This window comes from Artibeus jamaicensis, unplaced genomic scaffold (assembly GCF_021234435.1).
Source record: "Artibeus jamaicensis isolate MK-2021 breed Jamaican fruit bat unplaced genomic scaffold, CSHL_Jam_final contig_391, whole genome shotgun sequence".
In the NCBI taxonomy this organism is placed as follows: Eukaryota; Metazoa; Chordata; class Mammalia; order Chiroptera; family Phyllostomidae; genus Artibeus; species Artibeus jamaicensis.
Window position 1 is genome coordinate 11604856 of NW_026521814.1, and position 17783 is coordinate 11622638.

The window sequence follows — 17783 nt, forward strand, 5'->3', positions numbered from 1 at the left end:
AATAGCAATATCACCACTGACTGTTATCTCTCTCTATTCTCACAATAAACTCATGAAGTACTATGATCCCCATTTTATAGATGAGACAATATGAGGCTTAGAAAGGCTGAGTAACTCGCTTAATAGTCCATCAATATTGGTAGCAAAAATTGTAACCCAGGGCCCTGGCTGTAGCTCAGTGGGTTGAGTGCGGGCCTGCAAACCAGAGGATCATGGTTTGATTCCCAGTCAGGGCGCATGCCTGGGTTGCAGGCCGGTTCCCAGCAGGGGACCCACAAGAGGCAACCATACATTGATATTTCTCTCCCTCTCTCCTTTCCTTCCTTTCTAAAGGTAAATAAATAAATAAAATCTTTAAATTTTTTTTAACCCAGATTTATTTGATTCCCAAGCCTTTGCTTTTTATAATGGCACTCAGCTGCCTTCCACTGTCTGGGGGGGTCATTTGGAAACCCTCTGGAAGATGAGGTGTGATTGCTCTTGTGGACAGCGTATGGTTTTGGCTGCCTCAGGTGGAGGGGGAAGGTGAGAGGGCAAAGGTGAGAGGGCACATTCCAAATTGCTGAGTTTATATCCCCAGGGCTTACAACACTGCCTACTACAGTTGACCCTTGAACAATACACATCTGAAACTGCACAGGTCAACTTATATGTGGATTTTTTCAACAAATACATACAATACTGCCAATGTATTTTCTCTTCCTTATGATTTTCTTAATTACATTTTCTCTTCTTTAGCCTTATTGTAAAAATACAATAATACATATAACATACAAAATAAGTGTTCGTCAACTGTTTATGTTATTAGTAAGGCTTTGGTCAATAGTAGGCTATTCAGAAGTTACACAGAGATTTTTGACTGCATGGAGGGTGGGAGTCCTGTTCAAGGGTCAACTGTATATGATAGAAGCTCAATTCCTATTTAACGATTGAATGGATGGATAGATGGATGGATGAGAAACCATACACACAAAAGCAAGAAGATGGGTAAAGGATGGAGAGCAGGGGCTGGGAACGGGAAATTGAGAAAGTGGAAGAGGAAAGAGTGGGGAGATCCAGTTGGAGCACAGCGTCCACTGTGGCAAAGGGCAGGGCCTGAACTCATCTCACTCAGGCGGAAGCGACTGGGCGGGGCGCAACATCCCAGGGTGAGGAATTTGGATTTAGCTCTATGCGTCGTGGTAAAACAAATTCCTAAAGAGGGGCCTGACAAGGTGAAAGCTATGATTTACAAGGATAAATCTGAACCAGTGAGCAGAAGGGGCTGGAGGTGGAGGGACCAGAGACAGGCAGAGCAGCAAACGACTGCTTCCGGCATGCAAGCACCCCGGGGAACTAGCTGGGGTGGGCGGGCTGGGCGGCGGGCTGGGGGGGCTCTGATTGGTGAGCCAGGGTCAGATGCAGGCACAGACCTGTCTCGGTTAGACAGAGGTAGGCGTCCTATCGTGAGTGAATTGTTTACAGCAACGAGAAGACAGTAGGGTAACCCACCACCCCTTCATCCACTCCACACTCAGATATGGAGATATTTTGAAACCATCCCACACAGCCTCACTGCACAAATAATTACATTGTAAAATCTTTGATCCCCAGGTCAAAGGAATGGGCTACTGGTCTGAGCAAGTGGTTGTAAGTACTGTTAGTGATTTTCACTGACTTGAGATATTTTTTAAAAATTAATTTGAGATATATAGAGAGAAACATTGATTTGTTCTTCCCCTTATTATGCATTCATTGGTTGACTCTTGTATGTGCCCTGACTGGGGGTCAAACCTGCAGCCGTGGTGTATTGGGATGGTGCTCTAACCAAATGAGCTACCTGGGCAGGGTTTAGATTCGCTCTCGCTTTTTTTTTAAGTTGGTGAAATTCAGGAGGATCTTCTTGCTAATCAGAGTCATGAACCATAGGTGTCCATTACTACAGAAACTTCCCCAGCCAGAGGGCTGACGTGTGGAGAACAAGGCCGGCTCTGCTCCTTTTGAGGGAACCTCGCAGTGGGCTCAGCACAGGGTACACATAAAATGAGTGCCTCACACATGCGTGCGGCCTTGACTTCCCAGGAACTGAGGAGCTTCCTCTAAGTTCTACACAGAGTTGGCACTTAGCTGATTCCAGTAAACGCTCAAAGAGCTGCTGGAGCTTCAAACATTTGTGCCCAACCTCAGCTCTCTGACTACGCTTTGATCGCAGACACCCACAGAGGTTTTGCCTTTAAGAAATGCAACTTAGGGCTCTTAGATGTTGGTCGCATTCTACGAACAGAAGGGGATTTGGAAGTGCAGACACACAGATGCCCATTCAGCCATTCAACAAAATATTTGCTGTGTCTACTATACAGAGGCCTGTTCATGGCACTAAAACTGCATCAGTGAACAGCACAGGCGAGCCTGCCTTTGTGAAGGTTTCCTTCTAGGAGAAGAAGACAGAGAGTAACCAACAAATATAATAAACGAGTACATCGGTGGGTTGGCGAGTGAGAAGTGCACGGAGAAAAGCAAGAGGGTGAGGATGGGGGCGGGGTCACAGTGGTCGTTAAAATGGGCAGAGCGGGCCTCACCGAGACTGTGGCATTGACCAGAGAACTAAAGGAGAGAACTCTGTTGTTCTTAATTACAATCCTTACACGGAACGCCTTTCTTCAAACATCAAAGTTACGGTAAAAATAGCAGCATCAGCCTATACAGTACACCTCAAATTGGGGACTGGCCCTCTTGTTCTGAAACTCATCAATCACATGTCTTACACACTTCCATTTTAACAACAAAAGCCAACAGAAAATGTAATTTTCTGAGGCGTAATGTGTTAAAATACCATCTCCATACCCCTGTTGGGTAGGAAAGCTCCCGTGTTGAAATTCTGGTCCTACCTATCTGCGCCGCTCTCCGAGGGTTCAGTCTGTCTCTGAAGGCTACAATAACAACCACTATCTTATCAACATTAAAAACAGAAACTAACATTTGCAGGAGATAATTAATAGCCAAGAGCGAGTCTTACCATTCATTCAGTGATATATGAAAAGCTATGAAAATCCCCTTTATCAGAGAAACAATCAGCTGTCTTACCGCTCACCAAGCTGCCTTTATTTCCCACTTGGTGCTGTACTACACTCCTGGCATTTATGGGGGGAAAAGAGGTTGGGAGTTACGTGTTAGATAAGTCTGGTATCTGTCCAACAAAGGATACCAATTCATGTTAAAGTGCATGTTGCTAAAACTGTAACTTCTGTTCCAGATTGTAAGCTATTGTAATATGCTTATTCTCAAGACTTTCAGATTCCAAATGGCTCCCAAATGTAGAAAATGATCTTACTGCTCAGGGGCTTGGTCTGGAAGAGAACGGGTTTAGAGACCGCTCCTGTGGGGAGCTCTCACAGTTGCGAAGCAGGATGCTCGTCCGGGAAATCAGCAAGCCCATGACCTGCGTCTGCGTTACATGGTTATAGCTGGGCTTGTGAGTGGAGTTCGTGGCTCCTGAGTGGCTCTCTCCACAGATTCATCCCCGTGCCGCCACCTCCAGGTGTCTACCTCCTGCCCGCCCTCCTCCGGCAGCTCACATCCCTTCACTTCCCACGTTGCTCCACACAGCACAGGCCTTTTCCGGTTCTGACTGTCAAGACCAGAGGGTGTGGCTGAGGCACTGTTGAATATTCATGTGAAAGGAGCCCAACTTCTGCTTTGGGGTCATTTAGTAACAGTTGCTCTATTTCCTTTTCTTCTGTTAAGCAATTCTACTTGCACAGAAAACATATAACCAACAAATGATTTTTTAAAAAACAAGTACTAAAAGTAAAGATAAGAAATTAAACAATGCCAGACATTTACATAACGTACCATGCTCCCTGGGCACGTCTGCCAATGTGTCGTGAGCCCTTTCAGGGAGAAATAGCAAAGAACTTAAATGACAAATATTTTTTACCAAAAGCAAAAAGCATGGCTTCGCTGTGACTTGACCTGACAAGGAACACTTCCTGCTTCAAGCAAAAGTACTTCAGACCATTGGCCACAGTGTCAGGGTGCTGTTGAATGCACCTGTTTATTTTCTCCATCCTTTGCCAAACACTCAATTCCTAGGCTTGGTGTAGAACCCACAATATAAACTGTTAAAGCACAGGAAGAAAATGGATGTTTTCTGCCACAGGAAGGCTCAGCATATGAACATTTTCCCTTTGACCTATCCGACTTTGAGGCTCCACTCATGACCTTCCACATCCACAGAGCAAACCTGTCTTTCACTATAACCTCAACCACCCCCCCCCCCAGCCCCATCGTGTCAAGGAGTGAACTGTGACAAGGTGAAGCAACACTCCGAGGTTCAAGGGCAGCGACAGCACCAGCACCACAGCCCAGGGACCCTGCCTGCCCAGCCAGTGCTCATGGCCCAAGGTTACACATGTCATTAACAGAAGGTGAAGCGCGTCCCTGCTTTCCAGCTTCCACAACATCCACTTCTCTCCCTCTCTCACCCCCTCAACACACCTAGCCTGTGCCTCAGCACGGTGGGAGCATCTTGTGTCTGGAAACACGCATTTGTATCCAGTGCCTCTTCTAAGTCTTTGGGTTAGGTGCTGCCTGTCTGAGACGCAGGGCTTCAAAAGGTCTCACTGACAGATCAGTGAGGCACACCGACCTAGTGCGGGGTCAAGGACCTGGGGGCTCCACTCCCCCTGCAGTAGGCCACCTGATCTGGGGGGAGAGGGACAGGAATCAGAGGGATCCCAAGAAAGCTCTGCTTAGGGGCGGTTTCAGAAGAGACACTTGCAAAGGATCCAGTCTCCGGTAATTTGTGTGCATGTACAGTGCTCTTGGTTTATTATTCACTCAACAAATTTAAACACCTGCAATGTGCAGAACTGCGTGGAAAAACAAAGGCGGTCAGACACGCCCTCCTGTCTTACCCCATTTCCTGACACAATAGATACAAAATGCTGCTCAGTAGCTACACTAGATGCCAGAGAGTCATCTGTGTTTTAAGATAGGTCCAGGAAAATGGGCATGGCAGACAAAAACAGGGAGGTCCTTTCTGGGCGTGGATCAGAGGGGGCTTTCTGGAGGGCTCATTTCAGCTGTGGCTTTGAAAGGGTGAAGCAGATTTCATGAGGAAGAGCTAAAGGGGACCAGCATTCCAGGCTGCAGCAAGAGGAGAAGCAGCACATGTGGGTAAGAAATGGTCAGGTACATAAAGGCCACAGCCGTGGTCCGGCCTGGCTAGAGGCACAGGTGAAAGCATCAGCACCCAGTGGAGGTGGCAGATGACCATCGCCTGCTGGCGACTAGGGTCCCTGCAGTTCCAGGCAGGCCCCCCGGGAGCCCTCTCATTGCTAAATTGGCCAGGCGTCCCCCTCCCTTCGTTCTGACCATACTAAAGAACAAGCAGGCATTTGCCAAGTGGCCTAAGGGATTACATACCCTTGCCTGGCTTTGACAAAGCCAGGGAAGTATTGGCAATTGAATGCTGCGCCTGGAATCGCTGCCTGGGAACAGGATGCGCTCTCTCAGCAGCTGGGAGGCAGCCCAGCGCTGAGTCTGGCCCTGATCCAATCTGGTTCCGGAGCCAGAAGGGAGTACGTGGCTATGGGCGGTGGGTGCTCCCTAGTTCCTAGCACAAACTCAGTTTAGGCTGGAAGTGGGAGAGGGGAGGGTTGGTCAAGACGTGAACTAGGAGGAGGCAGAGAACGCTGGGAGGTCATCTGAGGAGAATGATTGATTCTCAGAGTCTAATGTAAACAAAACTGGGAAAGATTAAAAAGTTGTTTTTACCACCCTCTATAGTATATGGGTCCCTCATAATTTTAGCCTATTGAAGGTCACTAGCAATGTGCTAAATGAAAGAACAAGGGCTCTGGAGTCCCAGCAGTCTGGTCCAAGTCCCTCTCTTGTCGGGATTGCACAATTCCTCTTTCCCTGGAAGTGAAGCACTGGCCAGGAGGATGCATGGATTCGAGATGCAGTCTAGGAAAAGGGAAATCAGTGACTAATAATTTGTGCTTCTCTATCAAAATGCAGGAAGCCAAGGCTCTGTTTTCCACGACTGGTGGGGTCCTACACAGAAGACCATGCATGCAGGATAACTAGCTCCCCTGGTCCGAGGGCTGTGCTCCTTGAGAACGGCCCACCCCCTCTCTTTCAATCTGCCTCTGCTCTGCCGTCCAGTTTCCTGAGTGGACTTGCTTCAGGGCGTCCTGCAGTTCTCAAACAAAGCCTTTCTCCTATTACATCATTTTCCAGCTTGGAGTCTTTAATCATCATATTCGCGGAAGTCCATAAATTCTTTAGAATAATTTTAAATTTCGTCTTTTCGTTTTAAAGATACGTAAAAGTTTGAACACAGGCCTTACTGGGATCAGCACCGTTTTTTACGGAGTGATGCCATGTAATAGCGATGCATGGGTTTGCATGTATGACTGTTTTTAAAGTCTCATAATGTGTGAATTTAATGTTTCTCAAACTGGGATGTAGTCAAGAGTCTACAAGTTTTTAATTTTAAGAAAGAGGTCCTATTCTAAATAATCTAGCAACCTAGTTTATACATCAGTTTCATGGAAGTTTGCCTATGATGAATCGATCCTTTCCAGCTTAATTGCTCTGAGTGAAGAGGCCCAGAAGTTATTGAATCTGTAAAGCCGAGGATCAGATCTGTGGTGTTTGTACCAATATATGGCCGATTGGAAAAGCAGTCAGCCAGAGATGTCCTCCGGAAAAGTTCTACTCTCTTTTGTGTGCTGCATGGATTGTCATTGGTTAATCAGATGAACCAATCTTAGATTTGAAAAAAAAGACTTCTGGTCCTGAGTCCTTTAATCTCTGCTCTCAAATTTGTAAACTGTAGGTGATACTACCACTACCACCTCTACTGCCACCACCACCGCCACCAGGGATGCTGTGTGCCAGTAATTTCTGGCTTTCTGTCATGCTCAGTCTGTCTGGCCCTGCTCCCAACACAGTACTCTAGGGGCTTACAATTTGCCAAGAGACCAATGAGGTGAGAGAAGCATGAGAAAGAACAGTATTTTGGCAAAATCGTCCCTGAAGTCTGGAGACTAGCTCTGATGGAACTGTGAAAAGCTTCTTTAAGCTAATAGTGCATCTAAGACACATCTTGAGTCTTTTTTTTTTAATTTTTTTTATTGATTATGCTGTTACAGTTGTTCTATTCCCCCTTTCATCCCCCTCCACCCTGCCCCCCATCCCCACCATTACCCCCCCCTTTAGTTTATGACCATGTGTCTCAAGTCCTTTAGATTCTATATTTCCCATGCTATTCTTGCCCCCCCATCTATTTTCTATCTACTGTCTATGCTACTTATTTTCTGTACCTTCTCCCCCCTTCTCCTCCTCCCACTCCCCTGTTGCTAACCCTCCTTGAGATCTTCATTTCTATGTTTCCACTCCTGATCTAGCTGTCCTTTTAGTTTGCATCTTGAGTCTTGTTAAGAGCAGCAGTGAGCAGGTTTCGGATCCAAGTATCAAAGTAACAAAGGGGACTCACTGGCTCTTGCGATTAGAAGTGCAGAGTTGGGTCAGGTCGGCGTGTGGACCCAGTGGCTCCGCCCTGCCCTCCGGAGAATTCCTGCCTGCCCTTCTGCCCTGCCCGACTGGTTGCTGGCTCCACCCTCAGGTTCACCCTCCTCAGGGCATGAGATCACTGCCAGCAGTGGGCTGGCTACGTGCTTTCTTATCTCAGGGGTGTTTCTGCTCAGCTTTTCAAGCAAGAATTCCAAGATTTACCCCGATCAGAGTCCTCCTTGACATCTCTCTTCCCCAGCACTCCACATCCAATCTACCAGAAAATTGTTGGGTCTGCCTTCAAAATAAACTCTGCACCAACCACCTCTCACCATCCCTGCTGCTACCACCCCCCTGCTACCCACCGGCATTTCACCTGGATTACTGGGGTCACCTTCTGACTGGTCTCCTGTCCCCACTACAGCAGCCTGAGTGATATTTTACAAATAAAAGTCAGGTCACGTCTCTGCCCAGAACCTTCCAATGGCTCCCCATCTCCCGAGTAAAAGCCAATGACCTATGAGGGCATGTGGAGGGCATGACCTGTGATCTGGCTCCCGGTAACCTTTCTGACCTCAGCCCCTGACACCGCCTCCCTCACTCCACTCCACTCCAGCCTCACTGCTTTCCTGTTTTGTTAACCTGCCAGGTGTGCTCAGTGTACGATCGGGGACTCTCTATTGGCTGTCCCCTCTGTCTGGGACAGGATTTAGCAGGAAAGGGCCTGGAGAGCATGTCCATGAGTCTTTCGGTCACTGGAGATGAATGCTCCCACTGTGAATGGACATTCTGTTCTTTTAAGAGTCTTCAGGGAGTGTGGCTAGCATGACTCAGTTCCTGAGAGCCTGGCCGCGGGGCCTGCATTGACAATGTGAGTTTTTGGGACGACAGAACTGTGATGACCCCTCATTAGGCCTGTTTGCAGAATCAGTTGACTTCACTCTCTGCCATCATGGTGTCTCCTCTACAACTACAGAGCGAGCTCCATCTTAGGAGAGTCACAAAAACAGCGAGTGAAGCCAGGAGGTGTCCCTAGTGCACATCCCCCGCCAACTCCGCTTCCCAACAGTCTCCACACCAAACCTACTTCTCAGGCTCCAGGTTCAACACCCTCAAAGATGACGGATGTCATACGGTGCACCCTCATTACAAGGGGGACAGAGGTGCTGGAGTCGCAGGTTGGGATTCCCAGATATTTTGCCACGGACAGTCCATCCTTTCACTGGTCCATCTTCCCTGGACAATAGGCATTTTGAAAAGTGGTAAACTTCTGAGAGCTCATCCTATGGATCAGAGTGAATAAAGCTGTCAGCCCACAAAAATACCCTCCTGCCCTTACGAAGCTCTCTGACAACACAGCCACACACCCAGTGTATCTCGGTGCCTCCACCAAGAGGAAGGTCTTGATTTCAACTTAAACAAGTATCCTTGCTTTTCACCGTCCTTTCTTGGCTCCATCCAGTGATGTTCAGGTCCGTGTCCCTAAAAAGGATGCAGGACTTAGTGGAGGTTCTTAGAAGCCTCAGACATTGTTATAAACTGGGGGAAATGTTTCCTTAGATTAGCTGAGACATTTCTGTCAATTAATCTCCTTGTCCTATCCATAAAGACGGATATAATCAAATGGCCTTAAAATGCTCAGTTATGGTTGGTTAAATCTGTAACATGAACTCTGTGGGCCATCAGCACCAATTCTAAGCTTGGGAGTTTGGAATCCAGGCCAGGTTTCTTTAAAATTCAAACCACAACAGCCAAAACTTGAGTACAAGGTTTCCAAACCCTGGTGGTTGACCCAGAATTTAATCCAACGAAATTTCGCTACAGTTACAAGCCCTTTTACCAGACACACTGCTTAACCAGCTTAGCCAACTCACGAGATTAATCTTCACTCCCTGTCGCTCTAACCCCCACGGAGCCAGTGTACGGAACACGGAGCCAGTGTACGGAACGCGGGGAGGCTACTCTTCAGCATAGTATTTTCAAACTCTCAGTCTTTGTATCAATTTTCTGGGTAAAAATAAACTCACTAGGTATTGACTGCCATTTTTAAAATGAAACAGTACAGAATGGCTGAATTGTACGCTTAGAATTATGTATTTCTTCTAAAATGTGTTTATTGCCTCATAAAACAATGAAATGCACGTGGGAAAAACCCAAACAAACACAAGACATGAGAAATGATGTACAAATGAAGTGAAGTGCTTTGAAAAGACTCCACAAAGGCAAGTCACTTAAAAATAAATAATAAAAACTGATGTTAAATTAGTTGCGAGTTAGAAAACTATAAAAGATGAGGGAGAAATTGTAAACCCTAAAAGAACTCCACACTGATACTGTTTTACAACTTTCTTTAAATCTCTCTTTGCTGTAGAAAAACAAAGGTTCAGGGAAATCCTAAACCCACTATATCAAGAGTTGGGTAAATGTCAGAAAAACAATGAGCAATTTCAGTCAGAGTACCCGCTCAGTCAACCCAACCTAAGGACTGGGGAATTAATGCACAATTATATGCTTTAAGTAAAAACAAAAAGTTTAAAGTTTAAATTTTAAAGCATTTTATCATATCAACGATACCTAATAAAAGGACATATATTTTAAAATTTTAGCCAGTCCTTGAAGTATTATGAACTCACTGCACTTATCAATGAGTTTAAAAATCACAAAGCAACCCCTCAATGTGTCAGAGAATGACCTGTTTAGAGCAAAGGGCACAAAAGTAAAAAATAAAAGTTTTATATCAGGCCCTGACTGGTGTGGCTCAGTGGGGTGGGCGTCATCCACAAGGAGAAAGGTCAGTGGTTCAGTTCCCAGTCGGGGCACATGTCTGGGTTGTGGGTCCCCAACCAACCTCCCTTCTCTCTAAAAATAAATAATAAAATCTTTTTTAAACAGTTTCACACCAGGAAGGACATGAAAGCTAAAAATTCATGACCAGCCCAGATCACTAATTTTCTACGAAGTTTTTCCCGCCTCTTCCTTTGCACTGTCCACTTGACCCACTAGAACTGGCTACTCCTTCGTGTCCCTCTGGCTGCTGTTTGTCTACTGAGGACCTAGCAAAGCCCCTGAAACAATTCTATACACAGCACTGTTTGTCTATGCACGTCCCAAACCCCGTAAAGGGTAAGAACTAAGTCTTGCCAGTATTCTTGGCCTCAGCCTGGGGCCCGGCACTTGGTAGACAGGGACTTACTAAATATTTTTTAGGTGAATGACTCTGTATACAGATAAATTAAAGTCCTGTCCCAATTTATACAGACAAATTAAGGTCTTGTCCTAAAAATGGAAGGTAACTGAAGCAATCTGGAAATTTTAAAGAAGTGTTTAGTAATAGAGGTGGGAGGCACTGGCCTGCACTGGAAAGGTCAAAGTTCACCAGACTGTTACAGCTTGGCCAAAATCACCATGAAGACCTTTCCACTCGCTTTGTCTTTCTGGATAGAATGTGAGCCCTTCTCTGGTTTTGGTTCCCTGCCTGGGACCTTGACACTACAAAGTGTCCCCTAAATGGACAAGACAAAAGGGACTGTCTTTACACTCAAACAGATGAGTTGATATTTTAGCACAAGTCAGAAAAGATTGGCTGGTGGGGGGAGAGGGGAGACAGAGAAAAACTATTGCTTTATTCTCAGGATATTTTCTTCTCTATCTCTAAATATCCAAAATATGATCATTTTTATCAGCTATGTTATATATATAATTAAAGCACTTTCCCCAAGTTACAGAGTAATGCATACTGACCATGAAAAAGTTGGAAAGGACTAAAAATTACTAAACAGCAGAAAAAAACCCCACCCACAATCCTACTATACCAGGACATCAACTCTAACGCCTGGCATGTGCACAGGTAACCTGGGAGTGGAAGAGAATGATAGGCAAGAATGGAGAACAAACTCAGTACGCGGCACTCGTAGTGATAAGCTTCCCAGCAGATCGCTGTGAGCAGGACAGGATCGAAGGCCAAGTTTCGGGACCATATTTGAGATTCATAGCACTTGGGTCACACTGGAAACCGTGGCTTCCCTGGGGACCTACTGCCCTTATGAATTGGGACAAGTTTCGTAGCCTACTGGTAACCCTAACGCTTCACTCCACCACTTACTAGAGTTTTTGGTTTTGTTTCTGGAGGGAAGGGCTGGTCACTGGAACGAAGGCCTTCCTCCTTCATGGACACTTACTCCTTCCTGCTCCCACACCTCCGGCTGGCAAACACTTCAACCTGGAAGAATGACAAACTCCACCCTGCCCTTCGTCCTCGAGTTCCCGACACGGGGCACACAGACAGGAAGACCCCGCTTGCAGAGCCACGGCCCCTTGGAGGGGCTGCTTGGGGGCTGGGGTGTGCGGCGCACTGAAGCCCCCGCCCCTCCAGCTCGCGCTTCGGGCGGGAGCCCCGGACGCACCCAGGCCAATCCTTCCCACGGAAAGCGCCGCGTGGCCGCGCGCCAGGCTCCCACCCACGTTCATGAGGCCCGAGCAAACGGGAACTGGCCCGGGAGGCGGCAGCGCCCTCCGCCAGGGACCCCTCCTTCCGTGGTTTGTCCAGGCTTCCGCTCACTTCCCCGGCCGCCAACGCCCCCTGAGTCCCCGGAGCTCGCGGGGGCGGGGGCCGAGCGCCGGGCTTCGGGAGCAGAGTCCGTGCGGGAAACCCACGGCGACGCTCCTTCCACGCGACGCTCCTTCCACGCGCCCCCGGGACTTCCGAGGGCCAGGCCGGGCTCCGGGCGGCACCGCCGCAGGGCCTGGACCCCCACCCCCCGGGCGCCCCCCTCCCGGGTCCCCAGCCCCTTCCCTCCGCCCGCCCCCGATTCCCCCGCTTTTCCTCCTCGTCCTCCACTCGTCCCCCGACCCCCTCCCCACTCTCCTTCCCCAGCTCGCCTCCCCCTCCCCCTCTATCTTGCGGGGGGAGGGGAGTCCCCGTGGCTTCCCTCCCCCCGGAGTGCGCCCCGCAGGGAGGCGGAGGCGTGCGGCGCGCAGGTGAAGTCCCCTGGCCTCCCCGGGGTGCGGGCGCCTGAGTCCCGGTGCTTCCGGACCCAGAATATGCAAACACTGAGCCCAGGACACCCGCCAAGCGGGTTAAAGGCACAAGTTAAGCTTTTCGTGTCAGTGGCTCCTTGGACGCGGGAAAACTAAGAGGCAAGACTGCAACTCCAGGGAGAAAATATCTGGACGCAGATGGGGCCCTGAGGCACAATGGAAAGTGGAGAGAATTTAGGGCAAGGAGCAAAAGTCCCAGGTCAGACCCAGAAGCCCTGGGCCTCTTCAAAGGGATCGGGAGCACCCCCCCCCCCCACGCCGCAACCCCCGCAAAGACCCTGCAGATGCTCTCCAGGCCCTCGAGGTGCCGGAAACATCTTTAGCGTGTCCCCCCCCCCCTGCCCCGTCCTCAAGGCTTCAGTAGAGAGTAGTAGAGCCAGTATTTTACATTGGGGGGAGGGGATTACAACCCTGAATCTCAAGAATGTAGAACCAACATTATGATTTGACGAAAAAGCAAAATGATGTGCTCCAGGAAAAAAAGATATCAGTTGCGACTACAGGTCGATGGTGGGATCTAGAGTAAAAAGATTTAAATCTGGCGTTTGCCTCCCCAGTCAGTTTTAGGCCTGGAATAAGTCACTGAAGCTCTTTGAAACCATTTCTTCATTTGTAATACAGAATCACAATCTCTTCTCTAATGGCTATGAGGAGAAACTGTAGTAATGCCTGGGATAAATGTAAGCTGTAAAATGCCACACAAATGTAAACTTGTTCTTAACAGATTCATGGTCCAGCCTGCGCGTGGGGGGGGGGGGCAGCACACAGACTAGCTTCACCCTGACTTCCAAGGAGACCACAGTGAAAGTCGTATTTCCCAACACTGTTTGAGCAATACCCCAAAGGAGACCCAAGGGACCTGTGTGACTGTCACAAAATTCTTGCAAAACTGTCTTAAGCAGGATATTTGTATTTCACCATCACTAAAACATAGCTTGCCATTTATTATATCTGAGAAGAGGAAATGTTATAAATTAGAGATTGTGTGGAAATAGTGAAAAGATAGATGAAGATTAGAAAGCATTCAGTTAAACCAAATAAAACAGGTTGCTGTTTTTCTACAGAATTCCTCAGAGTCTTCAGTATGTGTATTGTGACTCAAAGGAAGTTCCCAGGAATCAGTGTTTTGGGGCTGATGGTCTGTCAAGAAATGTACTTCAACACCAAGCCTACCTTTTACTCACATCTTCACAGGCAACTTGGACTAATCTTATACTCGGATTTCTAAACTTTTGGACATGAGACAAGTCATGGGCATTTCGCATTCCTCTTCCGTAGCCAAATGCTTGCAAGTGATTTTTTTTTTTTTACAGAGAGGGGAAATGAGGGAGAAACACCGATCAGCCAGCCACCTCTTGAATCTGACCCACAAGCCCCGAGGGCCTGCAACCTAGGCTTATGAATGTGCCCAAAGCAGGAGTAGAACCTGTAACCTTTCACTTTGCAGGATGGCGCCCAATCAACTGAGCCACACCGGCCAGGGCAAACCTCACAGATTCTTAACCAAACTTATCACATGCCTACGTGCCAGGCATAGCACAGGGCTACAGGTACATAAGCATATAAAACACGTAATACTCCACTGCTCGAGGAGTTTCCAATCACAGGGGAAGACAAGCACAAATATTCACTGATATCGGCTGTTCACCTGGAACACCTGTCACGTAGAGCGAGGGTCAGGTCTCCAACTCAAATGACTACCAGGGTGGAGACAGGGGGTCTAAAGGTGACAGGCTGGGCCTGCAACACCGTGGTTTGAAGGGGGAATCACCTCGAAACATGTCACAGACCTGCAGAGCCAAGTTACTGCCAGTCTTTCGAGATAAGCCAGAAATCTGAATTTTACGTGAAGTCACCTGATTTCTAAATGTGGTCAGCTAATTCAAACTTCTAGAAAAACACCTGCAGGACCATCAAAACTCATTCTGTGGGCCTCCAACTAACTAACCACATCACCCAAAACTATTCAACAGTGTGTCAGCAACACAAGAAGAGTGAGAAACACTCTTGTAGCTACTACTGCAAAAGGAGGAGTGAGTGCCAGGTAAATATTATTTAATCTTCACGACTATCCATAAATATTTATTACAGGCATAATATGCGCTGGCCTCATTGTTTTGATTTTTAAAACTATGTGAATAAGTCGTCAGGATACTGTATTTCAGCTTATCCACCAAAAAACAAAAACAAGACTCTTGACTCCACCTGAGTAGCAAAAAACTCTAAATTTTCTCAAGCAAGTAAAAGGAACAATGAAGGGAACTGACATGGTTGCTGAAGTCGAAATATTGCTTGTGATGAGTCAAGGATATCCCGAATCCCTTTAGGATCGTAGAATACTTGAGTTTGCCGAGGAATCCTGGTGTGCGCACAAACTATATTTACGTAGCTGCCGATTCTGTTTTAAAGCTGCTGCCCAATACAGTTTACATTTGTTTTGCCAAGCATGTCACCCAACTGTAGTTTTTAGGTTTGTTAAGGAATAGAGTTCTGGGCAAAGATGCTGAGGAGTTACTGAAGAGGGGCCCAAATTCCCTCCAGCCAGTGTGGCTGAGATAACTTCAGGGAGAAACAAACAGGCAGTTGGTTAATTTGATTAAGACCAAAGGTAAATTACTTTCTTTTTCCCATTGTTGGGAGGGCGTGCTGGATCTGTGAGGAATGAAGGGAAAAACTAAGAGAAGGAGGAAGAGTGAGAACTAACAGCGCCTACTATGTGCCTCCTGTGAGGAAGTGTTATCGAAGACCCAGGATATGAAATAGACATGAGATTTACTACCTCCTCCCCCACATCTCTCTGCAGATAACCAAGCTCTCTGCCCACTTCATGGATAAAGTTAATGTAAAGTCTGCTCTCTGCCTTTACCTTGCCTTCATTACCAAAGCGGAGCATTCCTACCCCAAGCCACATTTCCCGTTCACGGTCCAGCTTCTGCCCTCGTCTCTCTACAGAAAAAGCTCCTATGAAAGTCGCCAATACCTTTTCTTTGGCTGGACCCATCTGACACTGCTTACCCATCCCTCCTTTTCAGAAGTATCCTGTCCTCGATTCTGCGTGTCTCTCCTGTTTCCCTGCCTGCCCTCTCGGTCTCCTCTGGGGCTGCTTTCCTTCCTTGTATTGTAAAAACTAACCCTTGCTTTCCTTCTACTCTTCCTGGACGAGGTTATCCATGCCCACAGTCTCTGTTGCCACATGGACACTGGAACCCTCAGGTCTGTTTCTCAAGCCCATGCCTCTACCCTGAATTCTCGGTCAGTGCATCCACAATATGTCCAACGACAAGAGGTCTCCAAAAGGGATCCCACAGATTTGTCATGTCCTCAGACTCATCATGTGAAGAGCTGAGTGCATCCCCTTTCCCCCAAATACTGTATGTCCTTGCTTACTCCTGTCCGTGGCTGTGATGTCTGTTATCTGTGCTAGAAACCCAGGAGTCAGCTCCTCTTCTTCCCGTGTCCCCCACACTGGGTCAGCCCTCAAGTGTGTTCTCAGCTGACTGTCTCCTCTTCACTTCCATACACAGCGTTGGCTTATTTAGCTCCTCTCTCATCGGGACCGTGCATTGAGCAGTAGCATCCTTACGGTCCTACCATCACTTACCTCTTTCCTTGTCTTCTAACAACTTGAACATGACCACCAGAATGACTGAAGACACAACTATTTATATCACTTCCTGCTTAAAACCCTTTAGGGCTTCCCACCGTCACTGGGATAAAGTCAAAACGACTTTACGTTGTGAGCAAAGTTCTCTCTGGCCTTACTTCTCACTGCTTCACTCTTTGCATGTCACGCTCCAGTGAAAACTATTCCCGTTGTGCAAATGGTGGGATCCACATGTTTGCAGCTCAGCGTCTTTGTGAGCATGAAGCCTTTACCTAGACAGACTTCTTCTATCTTCCTTACTCTAGGGGGTGCCTCCCAGTACAGTGAGCCACTTACCACAGTGTCCTCCAGACCGCCCACTGCCTGCCTCCACCCTGCAGACTCTTCCTCATTTGACAGCATTCGCCCTCACTTTCCGGGCCACCTTGCCTTTCATCCTTAGACCTCAGGAACCCTAATATTTGTCAATAGTGAAAAGATAGGTGTCCCTTAGTATCAGGAGGGCTTACAGCCAGTGCCATCTTATTTGGGAGAAAACTGCCTCCGTGAAGACGGTCTGCTTTCTCCCACAGGCTCTTGTCCATTCTGCTTCTGTCCCAGCCAGGGTACGGCGGATTTTTCCTCGCAGAGAGGGAGGACCCTGCCTGGCCACCATGGGCTGAGGGCGACTGGCCTCATCATCACCAAAGCCGGTGGCTCCATGGATATTGTTGGCTAGGATGAGGCTAGCTTGTGCGTTCATGTTTTTCAAAAGTGAATGTATAAAAATTAAATATATTTTTAAAATAATAACCCCACTGGTTTGTGGATAAGGCAAAATCACGAAGGCTGTTCACAAATGTCTGTTATTGAGGAAATATCCCGCAGTGACTAACTTAGGCATGTGTCCAGAAGTGCACTGAGGGGCTGAGGGAGGCAGGGGTCTGTGGACAGTCAGAGAAAGGGGAAGGGGGCCCTGTGAGGACTGGCCTGAGCCAGGTGCGCCTTCCCTCGCGTCACCACAGTGAGTGGTGTAACCACTCACTTCCGTGAGTGTAACTTGGCTGCACTTTAACATAATAGTAAGAAAAGCCCAACATTTTTGCCAAGAAAACTCACTGGGGTCTCCAGCGAGACAGAGGCAGTCTCCATGACACCGTGTCCTACAGTGAAGACAGGGCAGGGTCCGCTTCGGGCGCCGGACTCCGTGCACACAGAGAGGGTGCCCTGTCACTGCAGCAGCAAATTGCCCACTTAAGTATCTATTCGTGTCCTGCAGACTCTAAGTTATTTGACATTTTCTCCAAGAAAACATCTCCAAACTGCCAGCAGTCTCCCCTGCATCCCAATTATTGCGTCACTGTGTTGGGTCCACTTCTTTTTTTACGGAATGGGTCCCTGAGCACCTACGGACTGGGGTTATCACTCTTTAATGGCCAAGTCCAATGGCTTCACGAAGAGTTTCCCCAAAGCTGCTGGCCGCTTGGGCCTCAGGCCTCCGTGCAAGACAAATGTGAGCTGAATAATTCTATCTTAGCCGTTCATCAGCACAAGAAGAGAAAATGTCAGGAGCACAGGGCAATGATTGAAGTAGTTACGAATTTGGATTTGGCTGTACTTGTTGAAGGATTTTAACTGCATGATGTTAACCACGTATCAC

The 17783-nt window shown here is 47.7% G+C and overlaps 1 protein-coding gene and 1 long non-coding RNA gene across 4 annotated transcripts in view; both read right to left on the reverse strand.

Moving 5' to 3' along the window:
• Nucleotides 1-17783, reverse strand: part of LOC119053652 (uncharacterized) — a 41587-nt gene that overhangs the window by 12100 nt on the left and 11704 nt on the right. The window lies entirely within an intron of this gene.
• LOC119053653 (uncharacterized) lies at nucleotides 8026-12242 on the reverse strand. Of its 3 annotated transcripts, none has more exons than XR_008391574.1 (4): nucleotides 11907-12242; nucleotides 11606-11722; nucleotides 8871-8985; nucleotides 8026-8786 (listed from the first exon to the last, which is right to left on the reverse strand). It is a non-coding gene; the product is annotated as an uncharacterized LOC119053653 (long non-coding RNA). The 3 variants fall into 3 exon arrangements; XR_008391573.1 differs by having other exon boundaries at nucleotides 8026-8491; nucleotides 8591-8786; nucleotides 11606-12242; XR_008391572.1 differs by having other exon boundaries at nucleotides 11606-12242.